The sequence below is a fragment of the Cervus canadensis genome, chromosome 31 (assembly GCF_019320065.1).
Source record: "Cervus canadensis isolate Bull #8, Minnesota chromosome 31, ASM1932006v1, whole genome shotgun sequence".
NCBI classification, from domain to species: Eukaryota; Metazoa; Chordata; class Mammalia; order Artiodactyla; family Cervidae; genus Cervus; species Cervus canadensis.
In genome coordinates this window covers 26,189,637-26,213,264 of record NC_057416.1, presented here as the reverse complement: position 1 = coordinate 26,213,264, position 23,628 = coordinate 26,189,637, and positions in this window count along the sequence as shown.

The window sequence follows — 23,628 nt, the reverse complement described above, 5'->3', positions numbered from 1 at the left end:
AAGTCAAGCACCCTTTCATTTTAAAAACATTGCCTTTTGCTTAGAAGGGTTTTTTCCTATTCAAGATCAGATAAATAATTGCATCTTTTTTATAGTTTCTTTTTTCTTTTAGACTGTTAGATTAAATTCATCTCCCTACCCTCTGTCTCCAGGCAACAACTGACTTGGCTTTTTGTATAGACTAGTTTACCTTCTTTGGAATTTTATAGAAATGAATTATGGTATGTGCAGTCTTATTTCGGTCTGTCTTCTTTCACTTAGCATTTTATATCATCCATGTTGTGGCATATGTCAATAGTTCATTTCATTTTATTCCTGAGTAGTATTCTATTTGTTCATCCAATTTTAAACAATTTGTTTATCATCTGTTGATGGACATTTGGAATGTTTCCAGTGTGGGGCCATTATATATAAAGCTGTTATTAATATTTGTGTACAACTCTTTGTGCAGACATGTTTTTATTTCTCCTACTAAATATTTAGTAATGAAATGGCTGAGTTATATGGAAGTGTATCTTTAACCTATTATGAAGGCTACCAAAATGTTTTCCAAAGTGATTGTACCATTTTATGTTTCTACCAGCAGTGTATGAGAATTCCACCTTCTCTGTACTCTAACACTTGCTATTGTGAGTCTTTTAAATTTTAGACTTTCTAATTAGGTGTTCAGGCCTCCCAAAGAGTTGGACATGACTTAGCGACCAAACAACAACAAGAAGTTAGGCATTTAGCAAGATCTCATTTTGATTTTTAATTTTCATTTCCCTAATCACAAGTGCTATTTGGCACATTTTTAAGGTTTTTGGTTATTCATATATCTTTGTTGAAGTGTATATATTCAAATATTTTACCCATTTTTATTGGGTTTTTTGTTTTTTTTGTAGTGATTAATGTAATAAGTAAATTATTACTTTATTATTGTTCTAATAAATTATAATCATCAAATAATATCACTATAACTATAATTATAAATTTATTATAGTTTTATTGCATATACAATTATTTTAAATTTAAAATAATTATTTTATATAATTTTAATTATTTACTTTAGTTATAAGTACAAATTTAGAATAATTTTATCATTATGATGATTATTATTGATTGGTAGTTTGGACTTTTGAAACTGTTTCATTAATCTATGTTTTGCTCTATCATGTTGTTTTACTTTGTGTAGCTTTATATATTTTTTTTCATATAGCACTGTGGGTTTTTATTCTTAACTATAGTTTTTGATAAGAGGAGGAGCAGGCTATCTTCATCTGTTTATTTCAGAAATTTGGAAAATTTTAAGAAACTAATTTTTTTAAAAATCAGAAGTGAGCTATATTTTTTATAATTTTGGAAGAAATGAGATCTTTTCAGTATTAGGTATTCTTTCTCATTAAAATGGCTCCTTGCTTCACTCATTCAATATTTTGGACTTGCTGAATTTCCAGCCCATTTTCTGGTAAGCTAGAAAACTTTGGATCTCTAAGGCTTTAGGACTTCCTATTAGCTTGTCCAATGTCAGCCAACCAGAATCCCACAACTAGAGAGACTGCATATGGAAAACACTGCAGATAATTGTGTCCAATATCCACACTGGTCTACGAGAAAATAAAGCCCAAAGAGCTGAAGCACTTCCTTTATGTCTAGAGTACAATATGTCACAAGACTATTGTCCCTGACTATTCCTTTGGTGTCCCTTTTATTCTATTACAATATCTCCATTTCTTACTGTTCCCCCACATGGGCCTCTATTTTGCTAAGGATGGTGACCCTGACATGAACTGTATACCCCAAGTTCACTGTGGTGAAAATACCACCTTCCCACAAGTCAAGGTATACGTGAGCGCAATTCACTTGTCCGGTGTCAGAGGAGCAAGAGAGGGTCAGTCATGGAAATGTAAAGAGGATGTTGCCTTGTGATATGAGTCATGGGCTTCCTGGCCTGAGTGGGTTGTGAATGAGGACCCCTCAGATGGCAAGATGGAAGATTTAAGGCATTTCTGTAAGCAGATCTTGTTGCAGGGTGGAACTGTATGATGCAAAATGGGTTTCTTTTTATCTTGTAAATTTTTTTTTTTTACAGAAATTGAGGCAACCACAGATGGGAAAGCGCAGGATTTTCTAAGTGACTAGACCTAACTCATGTAGTAGAGTGGATTTTCACCTTTCACGGGCCCCAAAGTACCCTTAGAGAATCTAGTAAAAAAAAAAAAAAAGATTCAATCCTCTTTCCATAATAAGGCACACACATTACATACAATATCAAGGCTTATGAATCCTTTGAAACCCACAATGGGTTTCACAAGCTCTGCTGCACTCCTCCCAAAGGTCTCATGTTCTCTTGGTTAAGAATTCCTGGAGAAATAAGTAGTCCGTTAACCATTTTAACATCACCAGGTAAGGAAAGAGAGAAGGAACAAATTATGTGTATGTGTGCATGGAAGAAGGGGAGTCTAACCTGGGATGCATTAATCAATATAAAATGATTTTTTGAAAAATCTGAGTTAACATGTCCCAGGATCAAAATAAAAGCTTGTTTTTTAATCTCCTGGAAGCACAGCCTAGAGGATGTAAATTTACTGAGAGTGAACGTGAAGCCCTGAAAAAGGAGGAGGAAACTGAGACAGTAAGAGGTTAAACACTCTCTTGGAATACAAACAACATTGACTCAGTAAATATTTACTGAGCATCTGCTAAGGAAGAGGCACAGTGTTGAGTGGTAGGGACACAGTGCATATCTAGGAAGATGTGGTCACTGCCCCCGAGGAAGCCACACATGATAAAAGCAAACGGGTTCTGTGTGTACGGTCAGTCACTCAGTCATGTCTGACTCTTTGTGATCGCATGGACTACAGCCCACCAGGCTCTGCTGGTCATGGAATTTTCCAAGCAAGAACACTGGAGCGGATTGCCATTTCCTACTCCAGGGGATCTTCCCAATCCAGGATAAAACCAAAAATCTTAGGTCTCCTGCATTGGCAGGCAAGATTCTTTACCACTGCGCCACCTGGAAGGCCCAAGAGTTCTAGTAGTTATTTACTATAATACAGTGTTAGATTAGTTATATTACTATATAGCATGCTAAGACACAACTTAAAAGTCATTGAAAGAAAGAGTTGCTCAGTCATGTCTGACTCTTTGCAGCTGCATGGATTGCAGCCCACCAGGCCCCTCTGTCCATGGAATTCTCCAGGCAAGAATACTGGAGTGGAGAGCCATTCCCTTCCCCAGGGGATCTTTCCAACCCAGGGGTCCAACCCAGGTCTCCTGTATTACAGGTAGTTTCTTTAAGGATTGAGCCACCAAGGAAGCCCTAGTGTTTCTTATTTTACAAATGAGGAAATAGTGACCTAGAAATGGTAAATACTCTTACATCCAGGATTAGAACACAGGCCACCTTATCAGACTTTCAATGAGCACCGACTGTGTGCCAGGCCCAGTGCTAGATGTCATTCAGCAAACTTTCATTCTGTTAGAGAAATCCCACGTCTTCATTAACTAAATGTAAACTGATGTTCATCCACCTTTCTGTTTTTCTAACCCAAAATGGGCCTTTGTTACTTATAAACTCACAAAAATAAGCTGCCACTTACTGGGATAAGAAGGGAAGAACTTTTCCCTAAACTTCTCCATCAGGAATTACAAACTTTGAAAGGAAAGAGGTGTACCCAACTCATGATTCTAGAAAACAAAAACTTTCAATACTCTGGAGCTTTCTGGACATAGAGGAGCATGCTCAAATCTAAAGAGTCAACATTCAAGTAAAAACATATTCTGTTGCCTTCTTACAATTTATTATCCTCTGTTTGTTTATGGCAATGCTTACTTTCCATGTCCTCTGTAACCACACAGCAGGATTAGGAAGGACACGATGGTGTGCAGGGACCACTTAGGGTGTATTTTGAAATCCTTTCAAAGTTGATCTCCCCAAAAGAAGGGAAGAGATCTATGAAAGCTACCACCCACATCCTTCTATGTTTTCTCTGCTGAAATGCATCATCCCATTTCCTCTAAACCCTAAGGAAGATTTGTTCATTCAATACATTCAAGTAAAACAGGGAATCTATCAGCAGACAAATGGATAAATAAGCTGTGGTATAGGGGATTTCCCTGATGGTCTAGTGGCTAAGACTCTGAGTTCCCCATGCAGGGGGCCCAGGTTCGATCCCTGGTCAGAGAACTAGATCCCACGTGCTGCAACTAAGAGTTTGCTGAAGCAAAACATCCTGCATGCTTGGATGTAACTAAGACCTGGTATAGCCAAATAAACAAATTAATTAATTTTTAAAAATATTTGAAAGAAAAAGAAGCTATGGTATTTATCAATATATACAATGGACTACTACTCAGCTGTAAAAAAGAATAAAAATTTCTAGCAACCTGGATAGACTTGGAGGGCATTATGTTAAGTGAAAGAAGTCAGACACAGGAAGACATGCTATATAATATCACTTATATGTGGAATCTAAGAACTATTCACAATCTAAGAATCTATTCACAACAAACTAGTGAATAAAACAAAAAGAAGCAGACACAGATATAGAGAATAAACTAGTGGTTATCAGATGGGTGAGAAAAGTGGGGGAGGGGCAACACAGGGATGGGAGATTAAAAAAAAAAAAAGTGAGATTATATGTGTGTGAAAATTTTGAAACGTGTAAAGTACTACAGAATTTAAAGAATCTTTCATTCAATATATATTTTTTTTTTAAAAAAGGAAGACATCTATACTTCCCTTGTGACTCAGAGGGTAAAGCATCTGCCTACAATGCGGGAGACCCGGGTTCGATCCCTGGGTTGGGAAGATCCGCTGGAGAAGGAAATGGTAACCCACGCCAGTACTCTTGCCTGGAAAATCCCATGGACGGAGGAGCCTGGTGGGCTACAGTCCATGGGATCGCAAAGAGTCGGACACGACTGAGCAACTTCACTTCACTTCACTTCACTACTTCACTTTGAAATCAAATGTGCATCTTGAGAGCCTCAGTCCTGTCACTGCAAGGAGATGAGGCATAGGAAGGTGGAGAGTCAGAAAGGAGATGGCTCGGGAGGAAAGGCAACATGGACCAGAGCTGGTGACCAGCAGCTCCCAGGCGGTCCATTCAGGGGTCGCCATAGACCACCAGCTAGGGCTTCACGTGAGACCGGCAACTGAACACCTCCCGGGCTGCCCCATCTCTTCCTCCGCTACCTCCCAGTGCTGCCTATTTCACAGAGAAAGGGCGCTTTACAGATACAACCACCTGCTATGTACCCTGTGGGGAATCTAGGACTTCTCCTCAGAGTTTTGAATACCACATCCTATACCACACTTCTAGCCATCTAGAAAGTGTGTGCAATTTCCAAAATAAGTGCAAGGAGACATTAAAAAGATAAGGAGGACTTCCCTGGTGGTCCAGTGGTCAAGAATCTGCCTACCAACGCAGGGGACACGGGTTCGATCCCTGGTCCAGGAAGACCCCACATGCTGCAGGGCAGCGAAGCCTGCTCACCACAACGACTGAAGCCAGTGCTCCGGAGCCGATGCTCTGCAACAAGAGAAGCCAGTGCACCACAACCAGAGAGCAGCCCCTGCTCACCGCAACTAGAGAACACCGCCTGCAGCAATGAAGACCCAGTGCAGCCAAAAATACATGTATTTTTAGAAGATTAAGGGATTATCCTTTTATGCTTACCATGTGTGTGGTACCTCCAAGATGCCTCAGAGTGAACCAGTTCTCCTATTTGTTCTTTTCTTTTCAGTTGGTACAAACAGTCCTCTATTATAAATTTGGAATGTATGGTATCATCATCTGGAGAATAAATTGTTTAGAAAAACGTAGTCATAGGTTCAACGATTTTCCATAAAGATAGATTATTAAGGGGCAGATGAGAAATTTGCATATCCATGTTGCCTGCCAAGATATGTCCTGTCCCTAGAAAGGCACAGCCATTTAAAGATGAGACATAGAAGTAGATCAACAGGATTCTGATTCACCACATATCTTTAAAATAGAATGCCTAAAAGTATCTTGATGGTACCTTATACATAGCATCAATAGAAAAGAACTAATGGGTAATTTTCAACAAGGGGAATTCAGAGCAGGGGATATCAATATCTGTGATGCTTACTGGGTTCACTTACTAACTCATGTGTCCTATACAGAGTTATTTAACACCTACTAAATGCACTACTAAATGCGCTCTGCTAGGATACAAAGATGTAAAAGATTTAGACCTTGCTCTAAAAGTCTGGGAGCCTTTTTTTGAACTATAATTTTTCCTTTCCCAATCCTCCCACCTTTGGAAAACAGAAGTAATGCAACAGATGAACTGGACTTGTTTAAAATGTGATTTTTATAATAGTTGTTTTACCTTGGAGTGAAATGTGACTTTAGCTGTTTTACCTTGGAGTGCATATACCCATAAAAGGTATGTTTTAGATAGTGATTGGGTCTCTGTCTAGATTAACACAGAAACCTATCTCATCTATTATATGCCCCAAATCTATACATATGCTCTACGATGTTATACAATCTGGTGTGTGTCTGTGTGTGTCAGATACTCAGTTGTATCTGACTGTTTGTGACCCCATGGATTGTAGCCTGCCAGACTTCGGTCCGTGGAATTCTCTAGGCAGGAATACTGGAGTGGGTAAAGCTTCCCTTCTCCAGGTGATCTTCCTGATCCAAAGGATCAAACCCGAGTCTCCTGCATTGCAGATGGATTCTTTATTGTCTGAGCTGCCAGGGAAGCTCAAAACACATTATAAAACTTAAACTAGTTGGTCTCTTTTAGTATAAATTGCAATTCATTGTGATTTTAGAGTATATAGATTACTTTCAAAAACAGGAAAAAAATAAGAGAGACTTCCCTGGTGGTCCAGTGGCTAAGACTCCATGCTCCCAATGCAGGGGGCCTGGGTTTGATCTCTGATCAGAGAACTAGAACCCATGTGGCACAAGTAAAGACCTTGCATGCTGCAACTAAAAATCTCACATGCCGCAACTAAGTCCCAGTGCTGCCGAATAAATAACTAAATTATTTTTTTTTAAAGCAGAAAAAATAATTCATCATGAACAATGCAGAAAAATCTGCCACTATTTTACTGAAAAACAGATCTAAGATATGAGGGAAATTTCACCCTAGTGGGATGGAAAGTCAAAGTGAAAGTTGCTCAGTCATGTCTGACTCTTTGTGACCCCATGGACTGTCCATGGAATTCTCCAGGCCAGAAAACTGGAGTGGGTAGACTTTCCCTTCTCCAGAGGATCTTCCCAACCCAGGGATCGAACCCAGGTCTCCCACATTGCAGGCAGATTCTTCACCAGCTGAGCCACAAGGGATGGAAAGGTAAAGGGAAATATTTGAGTTGACCCTAAAGCAAGCTCAAAAGTGATTGCATTGGTTTCTTCACATCATTTTAAAATATTTCTAGGGACATCCAGACACTCACTTATGTTCCTGACAAATTTCATTTTACAGTCAAGAAAGAAAGAAGATGGAAAAGACCAGACATGATGTGAGAAGGGGTTTTCCTGAAATAAACAGGAAATAGATGGAAGTGAGATGGAAAAAAAAACAAAAAAAACAAAACACCAGAAGGGGCTTAGAGAGGACTTCTAGGTAGGCATGTGAAGGAAATTGATTCTTGGAGCCAGGGTTAGCTGTGTAGTGATAATTAAAGGGGAAAAAGAAAGTAGATGTGGGAACCACTTAAATAACCTTCTCAAGTAATTGGCAAAAAATGAGACCACAGGATTCCAGTTACTAGGTAGTACCTTGGATGTCAGACAACTTGGTAAAAGGCTGATGAGAGGAAGAGAGGAAGAGGAGCACAAAAAAATGAAGTCCATAACTTAGGCATGATGTTAAATAAAATAGCCACATGTGTATCTATGACAGTGGTCATGGCCTCTCTGAAGAAGCCTTCCTATATTCATGCTTGTTGAATTCCAAGTTTGTGTTCTTCCAGAAAGTGACATTTTAAAAACAACTTTGTAGTCACAACCATTTCAGACTCATTAATTTCACCCATCATCCTCATCACTCTCACAGCATGAAATCTTGCAAGTACTGTTTTGTCTAGCCTTCCTCAATCTATTTAATGCAGAACATTAAAGCCATTTCTTGTGTATTAAAAATCTTGGTTGCAGATCTTTATGTTTTAAAAGCACATGAAAAAGCAATAAGTACACCAAACCAAGAGAAGATTTCAGTTACATAAATTTCCCATAATTTCATTATTATCTGAGGTGTCAATGAAGACAGTTTATGATCTGGGCTACCTGAAGCAGCTTGTTACATGAGGTGCATGTGAGCTGACAATGAACTTCTATTAATATGCATTGAAAATTTGGGGCACCTGATGATCACAGACAGGAATTTGAAGGATTTCTATTCTTAATGAGCCTATGATTAAAATAGGGACTTCCATAAAGAGACATAAGTACATGTGAAATAACACTACTGATCAATAGACCACTAATTTGTTTGAAGGGGAAGACATCTGCCATGGATTATGTTGATTAATTTAACTAATTGTAGAACAGATTAAGCTAAATATGATTTTTTTTCCAGAGATGCTCCCTAATGTTTGCTTAAAGGAAGACATGCCTTTTGAAGAACTGTCCTATTTCCATTCAAGAAATCTAGACAGCCAGCTATCTAGCTATGGCTATCCATCAGCATATACACGCCTGCTTGTTTCTGCCCAAGATGTTATTGGACATACACATAGCAAATGTTAACAGCTCTTCGTTCAGGACAGTTAAATATAATTAAAGGGAAGGAATAAAGTGTGAGATGAGGAGAGAGATTTTAGTTTTTCATGTCATATATAGACTTCCATGATTCCCAGGTGGCACAGAGGTAAAGAACCTGCTTCCCAATGCCAGAGATGCAAGAGACATGGGTTTGATCCCTGAGTTGGGAAGAGACCCTAGAGAAGGAAACGGCAACCCGCTCCAGTATTTCTGCTTGGGAAACCCCATGGACAGAGGAGCCTGGTAGGCTACAGTCAATGGGTGGCAAAGAGTCAGATACTACTTAGCGATTCAACAACAACGTAGACTTCCATTGTTTGATTTTGCTGTGTGAATATGTAAACAAACACACACTTAAATGTAAAAATACTAACATATTGTGTTTCAGTGAAAACACAAAATATTTGGGCCCCTGTGCTTACTTGAGAAAACACTGGGAGGAGCAGTCCTCTTAGGGCGTTGACTCCATGTACCCATGGGAAACAACTGAGCCCTCAAACTAACCAATAGCTTTAAGCAGTAGCCATGCCAGTCCGAATTTTCCTCATGCTTTTGGAATTTTGAAATGACAGACACAGGATAACTATGTGGCCACCGTGAATACATGACGAACTCAGTATCAAGTCAAAAAAGATGGAGGCCTTTGTGGATCCTTTGGCATGGTTAGCTTTGACTATGAGAGACACGCCTTTCTTTAAATGGCACTTCCAGCCAATGGAGAGAATATATAATCTAAATCTTTTCTCAAAGTGTCAAGTGCTTGCACTATCCCAGAACGAGGAAGCATTTACATCTGCAACTAAATGGTTATAATCTGCCTTTGCTATTAATTTTGATTTAGTGTAGTTGGGATGTACATGGCTCCAGACTGTCAGACTTAATGCATTCATTCATTTATGGAGCATGAGCTTTGAATTACCAGAGAGTGATAGGCCTGGTTATTCTCAGGCTTATTTTCAGTGACTAAATATGAAATTTCATCCTTCCTCTCCCTTATTTTCCTCATATAAAGCCAACTAACGAACCTTGGCTAAAAGATCAAGTTAATTTACCATCAGAGAGTGAAATCTAACATCTGCTTTCTTTTGGTATTATGGAAAAACATGCTAATTTTTTTAAAAGGGGATGCTATGTAAAATGTATAATTTAAATCATTTTCAGGTATAAGTATGTTATGTAATCACTGCAGATGGTGACTGCAGCCATGAAATTAAAAGATGCTTAGTCCTTGGAAGGCAAGTTATGACCAACCTAGACAGCATATTTAAAAGCAGAGACATTACTTTACCAACAAAGGTCCGTCTAGTCAAAGCTATGGCTTTTCCAGTAGTCATGTACGGATGTGAGAGTTGGACTATAAAGAAAGCTGAGCGCCAAAGAGTTGATGCTTTTGAACTGTGGTGTTGGACTCTTGAGAGTCCCTTGGACTGCAAGGAGATCCAACCAGTCCATCCTAAAGGAGATCAGTCCTGAATGTTCATTGGAAGGACTGATGCTGAAGCTGAAGCTGAAGCTCCAATACTTTGGCCACCTGATGCGAAGAGCCGACTTATTTGAAAAGACCGTGATGCTGGGAAAGATTGAAGGCGGGAGAAGGGGATGAAAGAGGATGAGATGGTTGCATGGCATCACCGACTCAATGGACATGAGTTTGAGTAAACTCCGGGAGTTGGTGATGGACAGGGAGGCCTGGCATGCTGCAGTCCATGGGGTCGCAGAGTTGGACACGACTGAGAGACTGAATTGAACTGAACTGATGTTATGTAATATCAAGTAAAGGTTTGGCTTTAAAAATGAATCTTCCAAAATTCAAAACAAACAAACAAAAAACCCACGGACCTCAGTAGAGTTAATGTCTGTGTCAGCAGAGGGGAAACGATGGAGAAGCCAAAACTTAAGCCTGGATAATTAAATACATGACTACTAGCACAGTTGTTGCTGCTGTTTGGTCACTAAGTAGTATGCGACTCTTTTGTGACCCCATGGGCTATAGCTTGCAAATCTCCTTTGTCCAAATGATGGGTTGCCATTTTGTTTTCCAGAGGATCTTCCTGACCCAGGGATCAAACTTGCCTAAACCTCACCCGGCATTGTAGGCAGATTCTTCACCACTGCGCTATCAGGGAAGCCCACTAGCAGAGTAAGTACTGATATTTTTTGTGAGCTAATTCCTTGTATAAAAAAAATCAAGCTAGAAGGGTATTGTCTGGTAGACCTCAGGCAGAAACAGGGTCTGAGAAAATTCCTTTTTCTAGATTTGCAGGTCTTACATTTTCCTGAGCAGCAGAGCATACAATACATTAATTGTATAATAAATGTTAATGTTTACTACATTAACATCTGGCAATAAACTAAGTGGCTTTTGTATTTTGAATTGCCAAATGAACTCTGTTGGGTTTTCTGCAGAGCAACGAAGGGCCTCTTTCCTAATATCATTTTGAAATGCATGGACCTGGGACACACTGGTATGAGGGAGACACATAAAACCCTTGCCATGGGACTTTCCTTGTGGTCCAGTGGCTAAGTCTCTACATTTCCAGTGCAGGGTGTCTGGGTTCGATCCTTGGTCAGGGAACTAGATCCCACATGTGGCAGCTAAGACTCAGTGTAGCCAAATAAATAAATACACAAATAAAAATAAAACACTTACCACTTCTATAAGCCCAGGTGGTTGCAGTGAAAATGGAAGTAATTCCATCTGCATGAGCTCCACCTTCTCATATTTTGAGGAGACCTGACCTATATTTTTTAAGTGCCTTTAGTAATCCTGACATGTTTTCAGATTTTAGATACTAAGCTATCTTACCTTATAGGAGTTCCTTTGTGTTATAGTGACCTTCCTGTAAAGGTCATCACCATCAGGCTGTTATTTTCCTGGGAAGACTGAGTATGTTTTGAGCAACAATTTTATACAGTACAATTTTCTTCTAATGGACTCCTTCTGAGCAGCATTGAATTTTTTAAATCACATTTTATAGCCTCTGATGACATCAGAAAAGTGACCTCGGAACAGTGTAATGTCTGATGTAGCATAACTGTTAAATTTTTCAACAATTTCTTACATATGCATGATTAGGGCTTAAATAGTTTTCCAAAGAAAGCAAAAATCTGTACATCTTTGGTGAGCAAATCCGTCATGGGATGGTTCAAGATTTCTCATAAAAGCCTCTGATTCATGATGATTAAGCAGCAAGTAACAAAAACAGATTCACCACTACCATCTTCCCTTTTACTTCTGGCTGACATAAGCTGGCAAGGTTATTGCTCCGCAAATCTGCCTGTTAGGTCATCGAGGCCACGTATATGTCAGGACTAAGTGGACATTTAACGTTTCTGAAGTTAATAGCAGGAAAGACCGTTAGCAAACGCATAAACAAACCAGAGAACTCTTTAAATTTCTTTTATGAAAGGTAAACATTTGCTAATCTATGTAAGACTGTATACTAGGTTTCTCAATTTGAAGATGTAACCCTGAACTTCACATAGAATTGGAAAATTAAATATGATATTGTTCTCTGGGAAGTATTCATGTTCATAAGAAGATTTAACAAGTTGGATTAAATACATACAATAAAAGCTGACAAGAAATGAAACCAAATAGGAATTATATACTATTCTTTGAAACATTTTCTGAAGTTTGCGTTTGGAAGATTATATATATTTACAGCCAAAACAAGCTGTTCAAATAGTTTCAAAGTCCTGTCATTGACTTCAGTATAAGGCCATCTAAATAGTTAAATAAACTTTTTCTTCTTCGGAACAGATTATTTTGGCTTTGTAAAACCATCACGTCTATCCACAACTTCAAAATGAGGTGAGGAGGGGGAGGTTCCAAGAACACTTCCAGAAGACAATTTATTTTTCTTATTCTTAAAGATCTCACCACCATCAATTAGTATTCATTAATCATCCCAGACTGCTCTGAGGAACTGAAATGGTTCCTGCCTGAATCTAAGTCCATCTACCTCTGACATACATAAGAGCAACACCCCATTTGTTCTGCATTGTTAGGGAATGAAGTGATGCATGTCAGAGAATTTTCTAGAAAACAGATGATTGTTTATTTTTAAGAAAGAAACCTCTAGTTCCATTCACCTTGTGTAAGTTAAATCTTTATAACATGCACCAATATTCATCCGTTTTCTTAAATATGGTACAGGAAACTTAAACTAAACATTTCTAAACTTGTTTAAAAGTGAAAGTCGGTCAGTTGTGTCTGACTCTTTGTGACCCCGTGGACTATAGAGTCCATGGAATTCTCCAGGCCAGAATACTGGAGTGGGTAGCCTTTTCCTTCCCCAGGGGATCTTCCAAACCCAGGGACCAAACCCAGGTCTCCTGCATTGCAGGCGGATTCTTTACCAGCTGAGCCACAAGGGAAGCCCAAAACTTTGTTGTGAGGAGATAGCCACTAATGCTAACCCTGAATTTCACATAGAATTAGAAAAGTAAACATGACATTCAGTTCAGCTCAGTTGCTCAGTCGTGTCCAACTCTCTGCGACCCCATGGACTGCAGCACGCCAGGCCTCCCTGTCCATCACCAACTCCTGGAGTTTACTCAAACTCATGTCCATTGAGTTAGTGATGCCATCCAGCCATCTCATCCTCTGTCGTCCCCTTCTCTTCCCGCTTTCAATCTTATAACTTAACAAAATTATCAAGAAGCAGCTGAGAGGTGGGAGTGGAATTTTCTGGGGAGGCAGTCAAGCCCTGGAACTAAGAATCTAGATTATTGTGGACCTGGCCCCTGCCTCTGATCAGCAGTGCAAACTTCATCAGTTATCAAAGCTTTCTGCATGTTAGTTTCTGCATTAAAATGCTAACAATAGTACTCACTTATTGAATTGTTGGAAAGATGAAACTCTTGCAAAAGACTTAGACCAGTGCCAAACACACTGTGAACAAACCTTAGCTCTTGTGACGGTTAGTCCCGCTTTCATTTTTTAATGTTCGATATTCAATCTGTTCTATTGTGGGAAACCAGGCGCACCATGTTTAACACTGCACGTGACAGAGCATGGGCTGAGCTTAAAACAGGAAACTTATGAGCTATTTTGGCTGCTTCATAATGGTTTTTATTTAGCTTAGAGATTTTTTTAAAATTATAGTAAGAACATTTTACATGGGATCTACGCTCATAAGAAGTTTTTAAGTGTAAATACAGTACTGTTAACCATGGGCACGATGTCGTACGGCGGATCTCTACAAGTTACTCATCTTACACAACTGAAACTTTACATCCATTGAGCAGCAATTCCCCATTTTCACCTGCTCCCAGCCCCTGGCAACCACCATCCTACTCTCTGCTTCTATGTCTTTGGCTACCTTAAATACTTCTATAAGTGGAATCACACTGTATTTGCCCTTCTGTGACTGGTTTATTTCACTTAGCATAATGTCCTCAAGATTCATCTATGTTGTCAAATCTAGTAGGATTTCCTTCTTTTTAAAGCCTGAATGAAATTTCACTGTATGTATATATGTACCACATCTTCATCTGTTCATCTACTGATAGACATTTACGTGACCTTCACATCTTGGCTATTGTAAATGATGCTGCAATGAATATGGGAGCACAAATACCTCTTCAAGATCCCTACTGCAAATTTTGACGGTAAATACTCAGATTTTGGAATTGCTGAATTACATGGCAGTTCTATTTTAATTTTTTTTCCATAGTATTTTCCATAATGGCAGCACAAATTTACATTCCTACCTACCCCTTACATTCCCATCAAGAGTGAGAATTTCTCTTTACTCTTGCCAACTTCTGTTTTTTGGATAATATTAGTAGCCATTCTAACAGGTGTGAGGTGATATCTCCTTGTAGCTTTGATTTTCATTTCCTTAATTATTAGTGATATTGACCATCTTTCCACATACCTGCTGCCCATCTGTATTTGTTCTTTGAAGAAATTTCTATTAAAGTCCCTTGCCCACTTTAAAATCTGGCTAGTATTATTTTTCTTTTCTGATTTGTTTTGCTTTTGAGCTGTAGGAGTTCCTTTTAGATTTTGGATATTAACTCATCAGACATATGGTTTAAAGTATTTTCTCTCATTCTGTTAACTTAGAGATTTTTTACTCTGCCCGAAGTGTGCAAATTTCTGAATACTTAACCCATTAAAAAAAAAAATCCACGCATGAACATGAACTTAAGTAACACGGAGATGGACTTGGCTGAAATGATCTTTTAAATATATTTTTAATGAATGATATCATTAACTAAAAAAACAAATGGGAGGATTATGACAAAAAATGGCATTAAAAGGCAGATGCTCACATGGGACAATTGCTTTCAAGTATTTTTGATATTAAATACTTTAAATTGATAAATAGGGCTGGCCAAAAAGTTCATGTTGGTTTTTCCATACAATGGTATGGAAAAGTCTAAATGAACTTTTTGTTTAACCCAATACTAATTAGTGCTTTATCCATGCACTCAAATAGGCCTTTCTTTACCTTTACACAGTGTAAATTACTTTAACTGGAATTATATGGGTTACTGTGACTACAATGGCACTTAAAAAGTAGTTTGTAATAGTTTGTTCACTAACTCAGAAATACTTCTGTATTTATGCTTTAGAAGTCACAAGATTTCTTTTAAAATGTCTCTGCCTTTCCTTAATCTATTTTCAAACACTGCAAAATGGTTTTATTTAAAAACTGAGAATATAGCACATCCATCAACACCTGAGAAAGGACACAGATAATAAACAAATGAGATCAGCCAACTCACTCTGCCCATGTCTGTGCGGTTTGGGCAACAGGCAGGAATTAAGGCAGCTCTAATTGAATTGCTACTCTTTTGGTTTTATCCTCTGGCCCCACAATCCACAGAGTCTGCAGAACCTCAAAGGTGCCTCAGATATCTAAGAGTTTAAAAACCCTGATGGCCAAATACTTCATTCCTGTGACCTTATACTCTTAGCATAGAGCCGGCAGATGACATAATGTGGGTTTCACCCATGAGCTAACTCATGTCTCACTTTTTTCCCCCTGAGTGAATAACTCCTCTCTCCTCTCTACCAAAGGATGCTAATTTTTCATCTGCCTGCTAAACAAACAGATTTAGGAAGCACTTCTATTTCTATGAAAGTAACATGTTCTAGATATACAAGATACATAGAACACTCTGAAACATGACTCATGATTGGAAATTTGTCTGGAATTTAGGTTTCCTCATGCCTCCTACCCGGAACAAAACACATGTATACAGATGAAGCTGAGCTTAAAGTAGGAAGTCTATGGACCTATACCCACTGGGTTTTGGAAATACATGTAAAAATGTAGACACACTGCGATAAATGATTTGAGCTGATTCTGTAGTGTTCTGACATTCTGCAGGGTTGGCAAAGTTTTTCTGTAAAGAGCTAAACGTTGATACATTTTACATTTTATGGGCTATATGATCTCGGTTGCAACTATTCAACCAGGCTATGGTACTGTGGAAGCAGCCATAGACAATACAGAAACAAATGGGCATGGCTCTGTTCCAATAAAACTTTATTGACAAAACCAGGCATCATGTCAGTTTGGTCTATGCTGTATTTTGTTGACTTCTATGATAGCAAAAGATGATAGGGTGTACGATCTAAGAAGTGAGTTATAATCCCAGCTCTGACAAGTTATTCTCAGAATGACTCTGGAAAGTTCTTAAACTTTTCTGAGCCTTCATTCTTTGTGATAAGGAGATAACCAAACCTAATTTGGAGGCCTGTGATGAGGGTTATATGAGACAATAATTATAAAGTGCTGAGCTTGTTGGCTGGAACATCCAGACAATGGATGTGGTACATATCAGTTCCTTTATGTAATTCCATTTCTGTTTCCTCAAGACATACTCTACCAGAAGGTAGTATTATTACATCCTCACTCCAGTTTCAAAGTGCCCTGGAAACACCAACCTCAAGTCTGGCTACCAAAGGGATCTTGGCAGACACGATGCTCCTATCAAGCAGTTATGAGGGGATGAGGCACAGAACGAGGTTTTTCTCCCTCCAGGAGCTGACAGATGCTGTGCCAACCCCCATGGGCAGAGGAGCCGGGTGGGCTGCAGTCCACGGGGTCACAAAGAGCCAGATAGCACTGAGTGACTAAGCACACATGTACCATCCTAATACTTTTCAATCTGAAAATGACTGAATTGGGCCAGAATTACCCCTGTCATTAAGCCTGCCTCTGCAGATGGCAGCCCCAAATAGGAGAAAAGGTGTGTGTGTGTGTGTGTGTGTGTGTGTCTGCATGCATATGCACATGCCTGGTTACTGTCGCACACTATGAAATATGACATGAATACAATATCGCACGGCTAATCAATCTCTGGGCACTGTGCAGCAGGGCCACGTTGCTCATTTCCTGTGCACAAATATCTAGTTCTATGACAGAAGTCCTACAACCATTCTCTTCTCACCCTCTAGCAACTGAGGGGAAGGAGAAAATCAAGTTTTCTTGAAATCATTCCTGCCTGACTTCTAAAGGCCATTGCCTCCAACCTTTGCTAAGCACATTTTTTTAGATAACACAGTTGCTTTGAGATTATGATCTATTTTTTAAAAATATAAATGATAAAGAAAAATCTTTCTTATTGAGAATATTTTTTCATTCATGCTTACAAACACTATTTCATTCAACCTCCAGGTGAGGCTGACAGAAGGACAAACTTCAGAGTCCCCCTGCCTGGGTTGGAATCTTTACTCTGCTCTTGAATGGCTCTGACCAAGGCCAATTACTAAACCCCATTTTCCTTGTCTGAGAAATTCCTATTTCATAAATTGGTTGTGAAGGTTAAATTAGATAATGCATGGAACGCTCTTAACAGGACATCTAACATGAAAACTCCTCATTAAGTGTGAGTTATTGTAATTGTTATCATCCCCACTTAATAGATATAAACTTCAAAGCACTAGGAACATGTTGTTTTATGGATGTTCACCTGGCAAGGTCCTGCTAGGGCCAAAACTCGGTTTTCCGTACCACAGGAGGACTACTTTCATATGCTGTTTATCAAATTTCATGACCTTTTTAAGTCAATGCTATCATATTAAAGTATTTCATTGATGAAGATGCTTAGTCTCATTAGTTTTAAACTCTTCTTCAAGAAGTCAGAGAGAGAAAGGGAGTTCCTGGGATATAGGGGCACAGAAAAGGAAAGGATGAATTCATTTTTATGGTTACTCTTAGATTACCATTTGAGTTGTCTCTGCCCTTTTTATTAACAATATGCATCCAGGATACACATTCAACTTTCTTTTTGGCTTTCAAACTTGTCACAGCCAGGTAGGATGCTTAGGGCGGAAGTGCCAGAACACAGGAAGATAATGGCAAGAAGAAAAAAGATGCTTCTACAGTATTCTTCTCTTTGAAACACCATGACTCCACAAAATGACAGTTATCTGGTTCCCACCTCTCAGTGCCAATCACTCAAACCAGCGGCAGATTTGACTTTTTCATCTACTTTATCAGGGATTTATTCCTTATCTTGTTTCTCCTTCCTTCAGTTGGATCTGAGCTCTGAACTTCCCTTGAAGCTCCTTTGACAGGAGTGAGCTCCCAAGGACTTGACTAGGGACTTGAAGACAGACGAGACCATTGCGGTGAGATGCTTACTACTTGAGATGCTAATAAGCTTAAATAGAAACATCCCCCCTAATACAGAATGGGCACCTTGGCACATTTGTACTTATCAAAGTATCGTTTCACCAGCTGATAAAGATTTCACTGAAGAATGATAGCAACTATATGTTTATAAAATGCCCCTGCATTTAAGGATGTAAAAACATCCCATAAACTACAGGTCAGTTTTCTCTTGCTGGAGTCTGGGCTCACTGAGAATGAAATTTTCCCAAGGTTTCATAAAACCAGCACTAGATTTGTGAAGACAAGTCCAAGTTGTCTGAGAAAAGAATCCAGTTTCATCTACCTGACTGCTTGATTTCCCATCATCCTTTTCGTGTCCACACAAATGTTTCAAGGCTAACTTTCACGATGAGCATGAATGCTGAGTGCTTATCAAACACACTGGATAGTTGTAGAACAGAGGTCCCTAGCCTTTTTAGCACCAGGGATCAGTTCTGTGGAAGATAATTATTCCAAGACCCAGAGCAGGAGGGATGGTTTGGGGATGACTCCAACACATTGCATTTATTGTGTTGTTGTTGTTGCTGGTTAGTTGCTAAGTTGTGTACGACTCTTGCGACCCTGTGGCTATAGCCTGCCAGGCTCCTCTGTCCATGGGATTTCCCAGGCAAGAATACTGGAGTGGGTTGCCATTTCCTTCTCTGGGGCTCTTCCTGACCCAAGGATCAAACTTGTGTCTCCTGCTTGGCAGGCAGATTCTTTACTACTGAGCCACAAGGGATGCCCCCATATATTGTGCCCTTTATTTCTTTTATTATTACTATTATTACATCAACTCCACCTCAGATCATCTAGCATTAGATCCTGGAGGTTTGGGGGGCCCTTATTGTAGAATATTATATGATGGTATGCCATGTACCAAGTTAAGACAGTACAACAACCCATCTGAACCAAAATCAAGAAGGTAAACTTCATCTCATGGTTGCATGCATGCATGCTAAGTTGCTTCAGTCATGTCTGACTCTTTGAAACCCTGTGGACTGTAGCCTGTCAGGCTCCTCTGTCCATGAGATTTTCCAGGCAAGAACACTGGAGTGGGTTGCCATGCTCTCCTCCAGGGATCTTCCCAATCCAGGGATTAAACCCACGTCCCTTATGTCTCCTGCATTGGCAGGCGGATTCTTTAACACTAGCGCCCCCATCTCATGGTTACTCCTGTTAAAGAGAGAAAACAAGTGGGAATAATTCTAATGATGTGTTACATTTGTCCTAAAATTCCAAGTGATACTTTGGATGACTTAAGGCAAACAGTGAATAATCTTTAAATTTGGGGCTTGTGTATTGCAAGACTATTGGAAACAAATTAGGTTATGTATGAAAAAGTTCTAATGAGGCATTAGAACTGGGAGCCAGGAGACAAAAGCTCTAAATTTGGTAACACCAAGAACTAGATCTGTGACCCCAGGTAAGCCATCTCAATCACTTTTCGTAAGTCTTCTCATTGCTGAAATGATGACTAGCTTAGATGACACCCATAGATCTTTCCAGCTCTGCCACTGTCACAAGAAAATAGACCTCGCAGAATATCAGGTTTGGTGCTCAGGTGAAAGGGACAGTGAGTCGCTCAGTCCTGTCTGACTCTCTGTGATCCTATGGACTGTAGCCCGCCAGGTTTCTCTGGCCATGGGATTTTCCAGGCAAGAATACTGGAGTGCTCTTGGAGAAGGAAGGGGATCTTCCCAACTCAGGGATCAAACTCGTATCTCCCGCAATGCAGGCAGACTCTTCACTGTCTGAGCCACCAAAGAATCCCTGGTGCTCAGGAGTGCTGTATAATAGGTGATGTGCCATTTTTGTGTGCCTTTTTGATGTGCCTCCTTTTATTGTCTCAACTTTCCCCCTCCCAATAACTCCCTTTGTTTATTCAAGCACTCAGAATTCTACTCTCTATCAGAATTTGATTTCGAGGAAGGGACAGAACTAATCACTTACATGCTCATATGAAGTGAAGTCCTTGGAAGGAAAGTTATGACCAACCTAGACAGCATATTAAAAAGCAGAGACATTACTTCGCCAACAAAGGTCCGTCTAGTCAAGGCTATGGTTTTTCCAGTAGTCATGTGAGAGTTGGGCCATAAAGAAAGCTGAGTGTGGAAGAATTGATGCTTTTGAACTGTGGTGTTGGAGAAGACTCTTGAGAGTCCCTTGGACTGCAAGGAGATCCAACCAATCCATCCTAAAGGGGATCAGTCCTGAATATTCATTGGAAGGACTGACGTTGAAGCTGAAACCCCAATACTTTGGTCACCTGATGCAAAGAACCGACTCCTTGGAAAAGACCCTGATTCTGGAAAAGACTGAAGGCAGGAGGAGGGGATGACAGAAGATTAGATGGTGGGATGGCATCACTGACTCGATGGACATGAGTGTGAGCAAGCTCCGGGAGTTGGTGATGGACAGGGAAGCCTGGCGTGCTGCAGTCCGTGGGGTCACAAAGAGTCAGACATGACTGAGTGGCTGAACTGAACTGAACTGAACTGAATGAAGCGAAGACCATGTGATCCCTATTTAAAGGCATGAGAAATACCCCTGATTTCATGCAGCCTCCACCTCAAATGTGGATCGCAAATCCAACAACGTCTGCATCTTCACTGAAACCACCGTGGTTCGGCCACCATCCTGCTTCACCTGGACGCAGCCGCAGACTCACAATAGTGCCCTTGGCTGTCACACCTGCTGGTCACCCAGCAGCCTCAATGCTCTTCACAAGGTCCACTCAGATCAGGTGAGCCCCTGGCTGAAATTCCTAAAATACTCCACATTGTATTCAGAACAAAATCTCAACCCTACCCTAGCCTACAAATTCCTGTGTGACTTGACCTTGGCCAGTCTCTTCCCTTCGTTCCTCGGGTCACAAGGACTTTAAAAAATATTTTTGAGGGAATTCCCTGGGGGTCAAGTGGTTAGGACTCTGTGCTTTTTTTTACCGTGAGGGGCTCAAGTGTGATCCCTGGTCTGGTAACTGAGATCCCACAAGCTTCATGACCAAAACTAAATAAATAAGAAAGAAAGCAAGTAGTTACTGCAACCAGAAAAATAGACTGATGGGATTATTACATCCATAAAAAAAATTTTTTTTGGAGACACAGTAGGCTGATCTCTGCCTTGGGGGCTTGTTACTTCTTATCCTCTCTGCCTAAGCCCCTCAGTTAAGTCCAGTTCAGTCGCTCAGTCGTGTCTGACTCTGTGACCCCGTGGACTGCAGCACACCAGGCTTCCCTGTCCTTCCACACCAACTCCGAGAGCTTGCTCAAACTCATGTCCATTGAGTCGGTGATGCCATCCAACCAACTCAACCCCTTCTCCTCCCGCCTTCAATCTTTCCCAGCATCAGAGTCTTTTCCTGTGAGTTAGTTCTTCGCATCAGGTGGCTAAAGTATTGGAGTTTCAGCTTCAGCATCAGTCCTTCCAATGAATATTCAGGACTGATTTCTTTTAGGATGGACTGATTTGATCTCCTTGCAGTCCAAGGGACTCTCAAGAATCTTCTGCTATACCATAGTTCAAAAGCATCAGTTCTTCGGCGCTCAGCTTTCCTTACCGTCCAACTCTCACATCATACATGACTACTGGAAAAACCATACCTTTGACTAGTTGGACCTTTGTTGGCAAAGTCATGTCTCTGCTTTTTAATATGCTGTCTAGGTTGGTCATAGCTTTCTTCCAAGGAGCAAGCACCTTTTAATTTCATGGCTGCAGTCACCATCTGCAGTGATTTGGAGCCCCCAAAACCAAAGTTTCTCACTGTTTCCATGGTTTCCTCATCTATTTGCCATGAAGTGATGGGACCAGATGCCATGATCTTAGTTTTCTGATAGGGGCCTAAGCCCCTATCCCCCTAGTTTTGGAAAATCTTTCAGGGTAGGGGCTTTCAGAAGAGTCTCCACAGTAGTTTTAAGGCTCTCAAACATTACCCATATTATTAAATACGAACAACTATATCCTCCTGGCCTACAGAGTGACAACGGTTTGGTAAAGAATTGTCATAGAGAGTTTTCTGGGCACTGTGTGTATGAAGACAGGGCAGGATAACAGGAAAACTGTTTCTGCTTCTTCATAAGAATTCTTTTCTAGAAAGAATCTGATAAGCTCACCCACACTGAGTAGGAAATGGATTGTAAATTTTGTGGAGACTTCTGTTAGTGACATAGAAAGACTCCATTGCCTTAAACCAGAAAAATAAAGCTATAAAGGCACGTTTTCAGGCAATAAGGGAATAGGTTTATGGGTCCAGAGGCAGAAGTTTCTACACAGCATTTCTCAAACTCTCTACAGACTGCCACCTTCTTTACCAGCTGAGTTCAAACGTGGACTGGAGCAACTAAATTGAGTTGGCCAAAAAGTTCGTTCGGGGTAGGTTTTTAAACCCACACAAATTTTTGGCCAACCCCAAAACTTTTCCTAACATCTATTTTCTATCCTTCTTATCTGGGAAATGGACATAATAACACTGAATACTTGGGGCTGTTGTGAGAGAAATTCATTTAAATTGCCCACCAAGGGGAGTGGACCTGACACTGAGCTCCACAAAGCATCCAGACTGGTGGTGTCTAAGGACTGTGAGCTCAGCCCGCTGTGGGGTTTGGGAAAACAACTTCTTTGTATTTTGCCCTTCTTTATTCATAACACTTACCATGCTCCATCGTCTTTCTAGCTGATGGCAGAGAACAGAAAACAGAAATATCAAAGTATCAAAACAGTAATTATCAATTTTAAGCATTCGTCTGTTGGCCTGGGTACATGCTGAATTCCAAGGAGATATCTGTTCTACTTCCTCTCCATTTCCCATGTCTTGCTTTTATAAAACAAGACCTCCTTGGTTACCAGATTGTAAGGAGAAATAACTGGGAAAGTCCCTAGATGGTACATGCTTAAAGGTTCTGGAATGCCATGGCTTTTATTTTTCTTAGCCAGAGGACATGCAAATATTTAACTATGAATCATCTGAGCTGGGACTTCCTTATAGTAATAGTGGCAGGACTTGGAGAGCCTTTCTTTTGTCAACGTCTGAATAATCAGGGGCCTCAAAGGATATTTACTCAAGGACTGATCAGAGCCCTCACGCCTCCTTTTCCGAGGAAGTGCCCTCTGGAAAGCCTCAGAGCTCACAGATTATTTTTTTCTAAGATGCCACTGAGCTTTTTAATATTAGAGATTACCGGGAAGTTCTCATGATTCCGATACAGAACATTTTTATTTTGTCTATACTCACTCATTCAACAAGTATATTTGAACACCTTCTAGACACTGAGAAG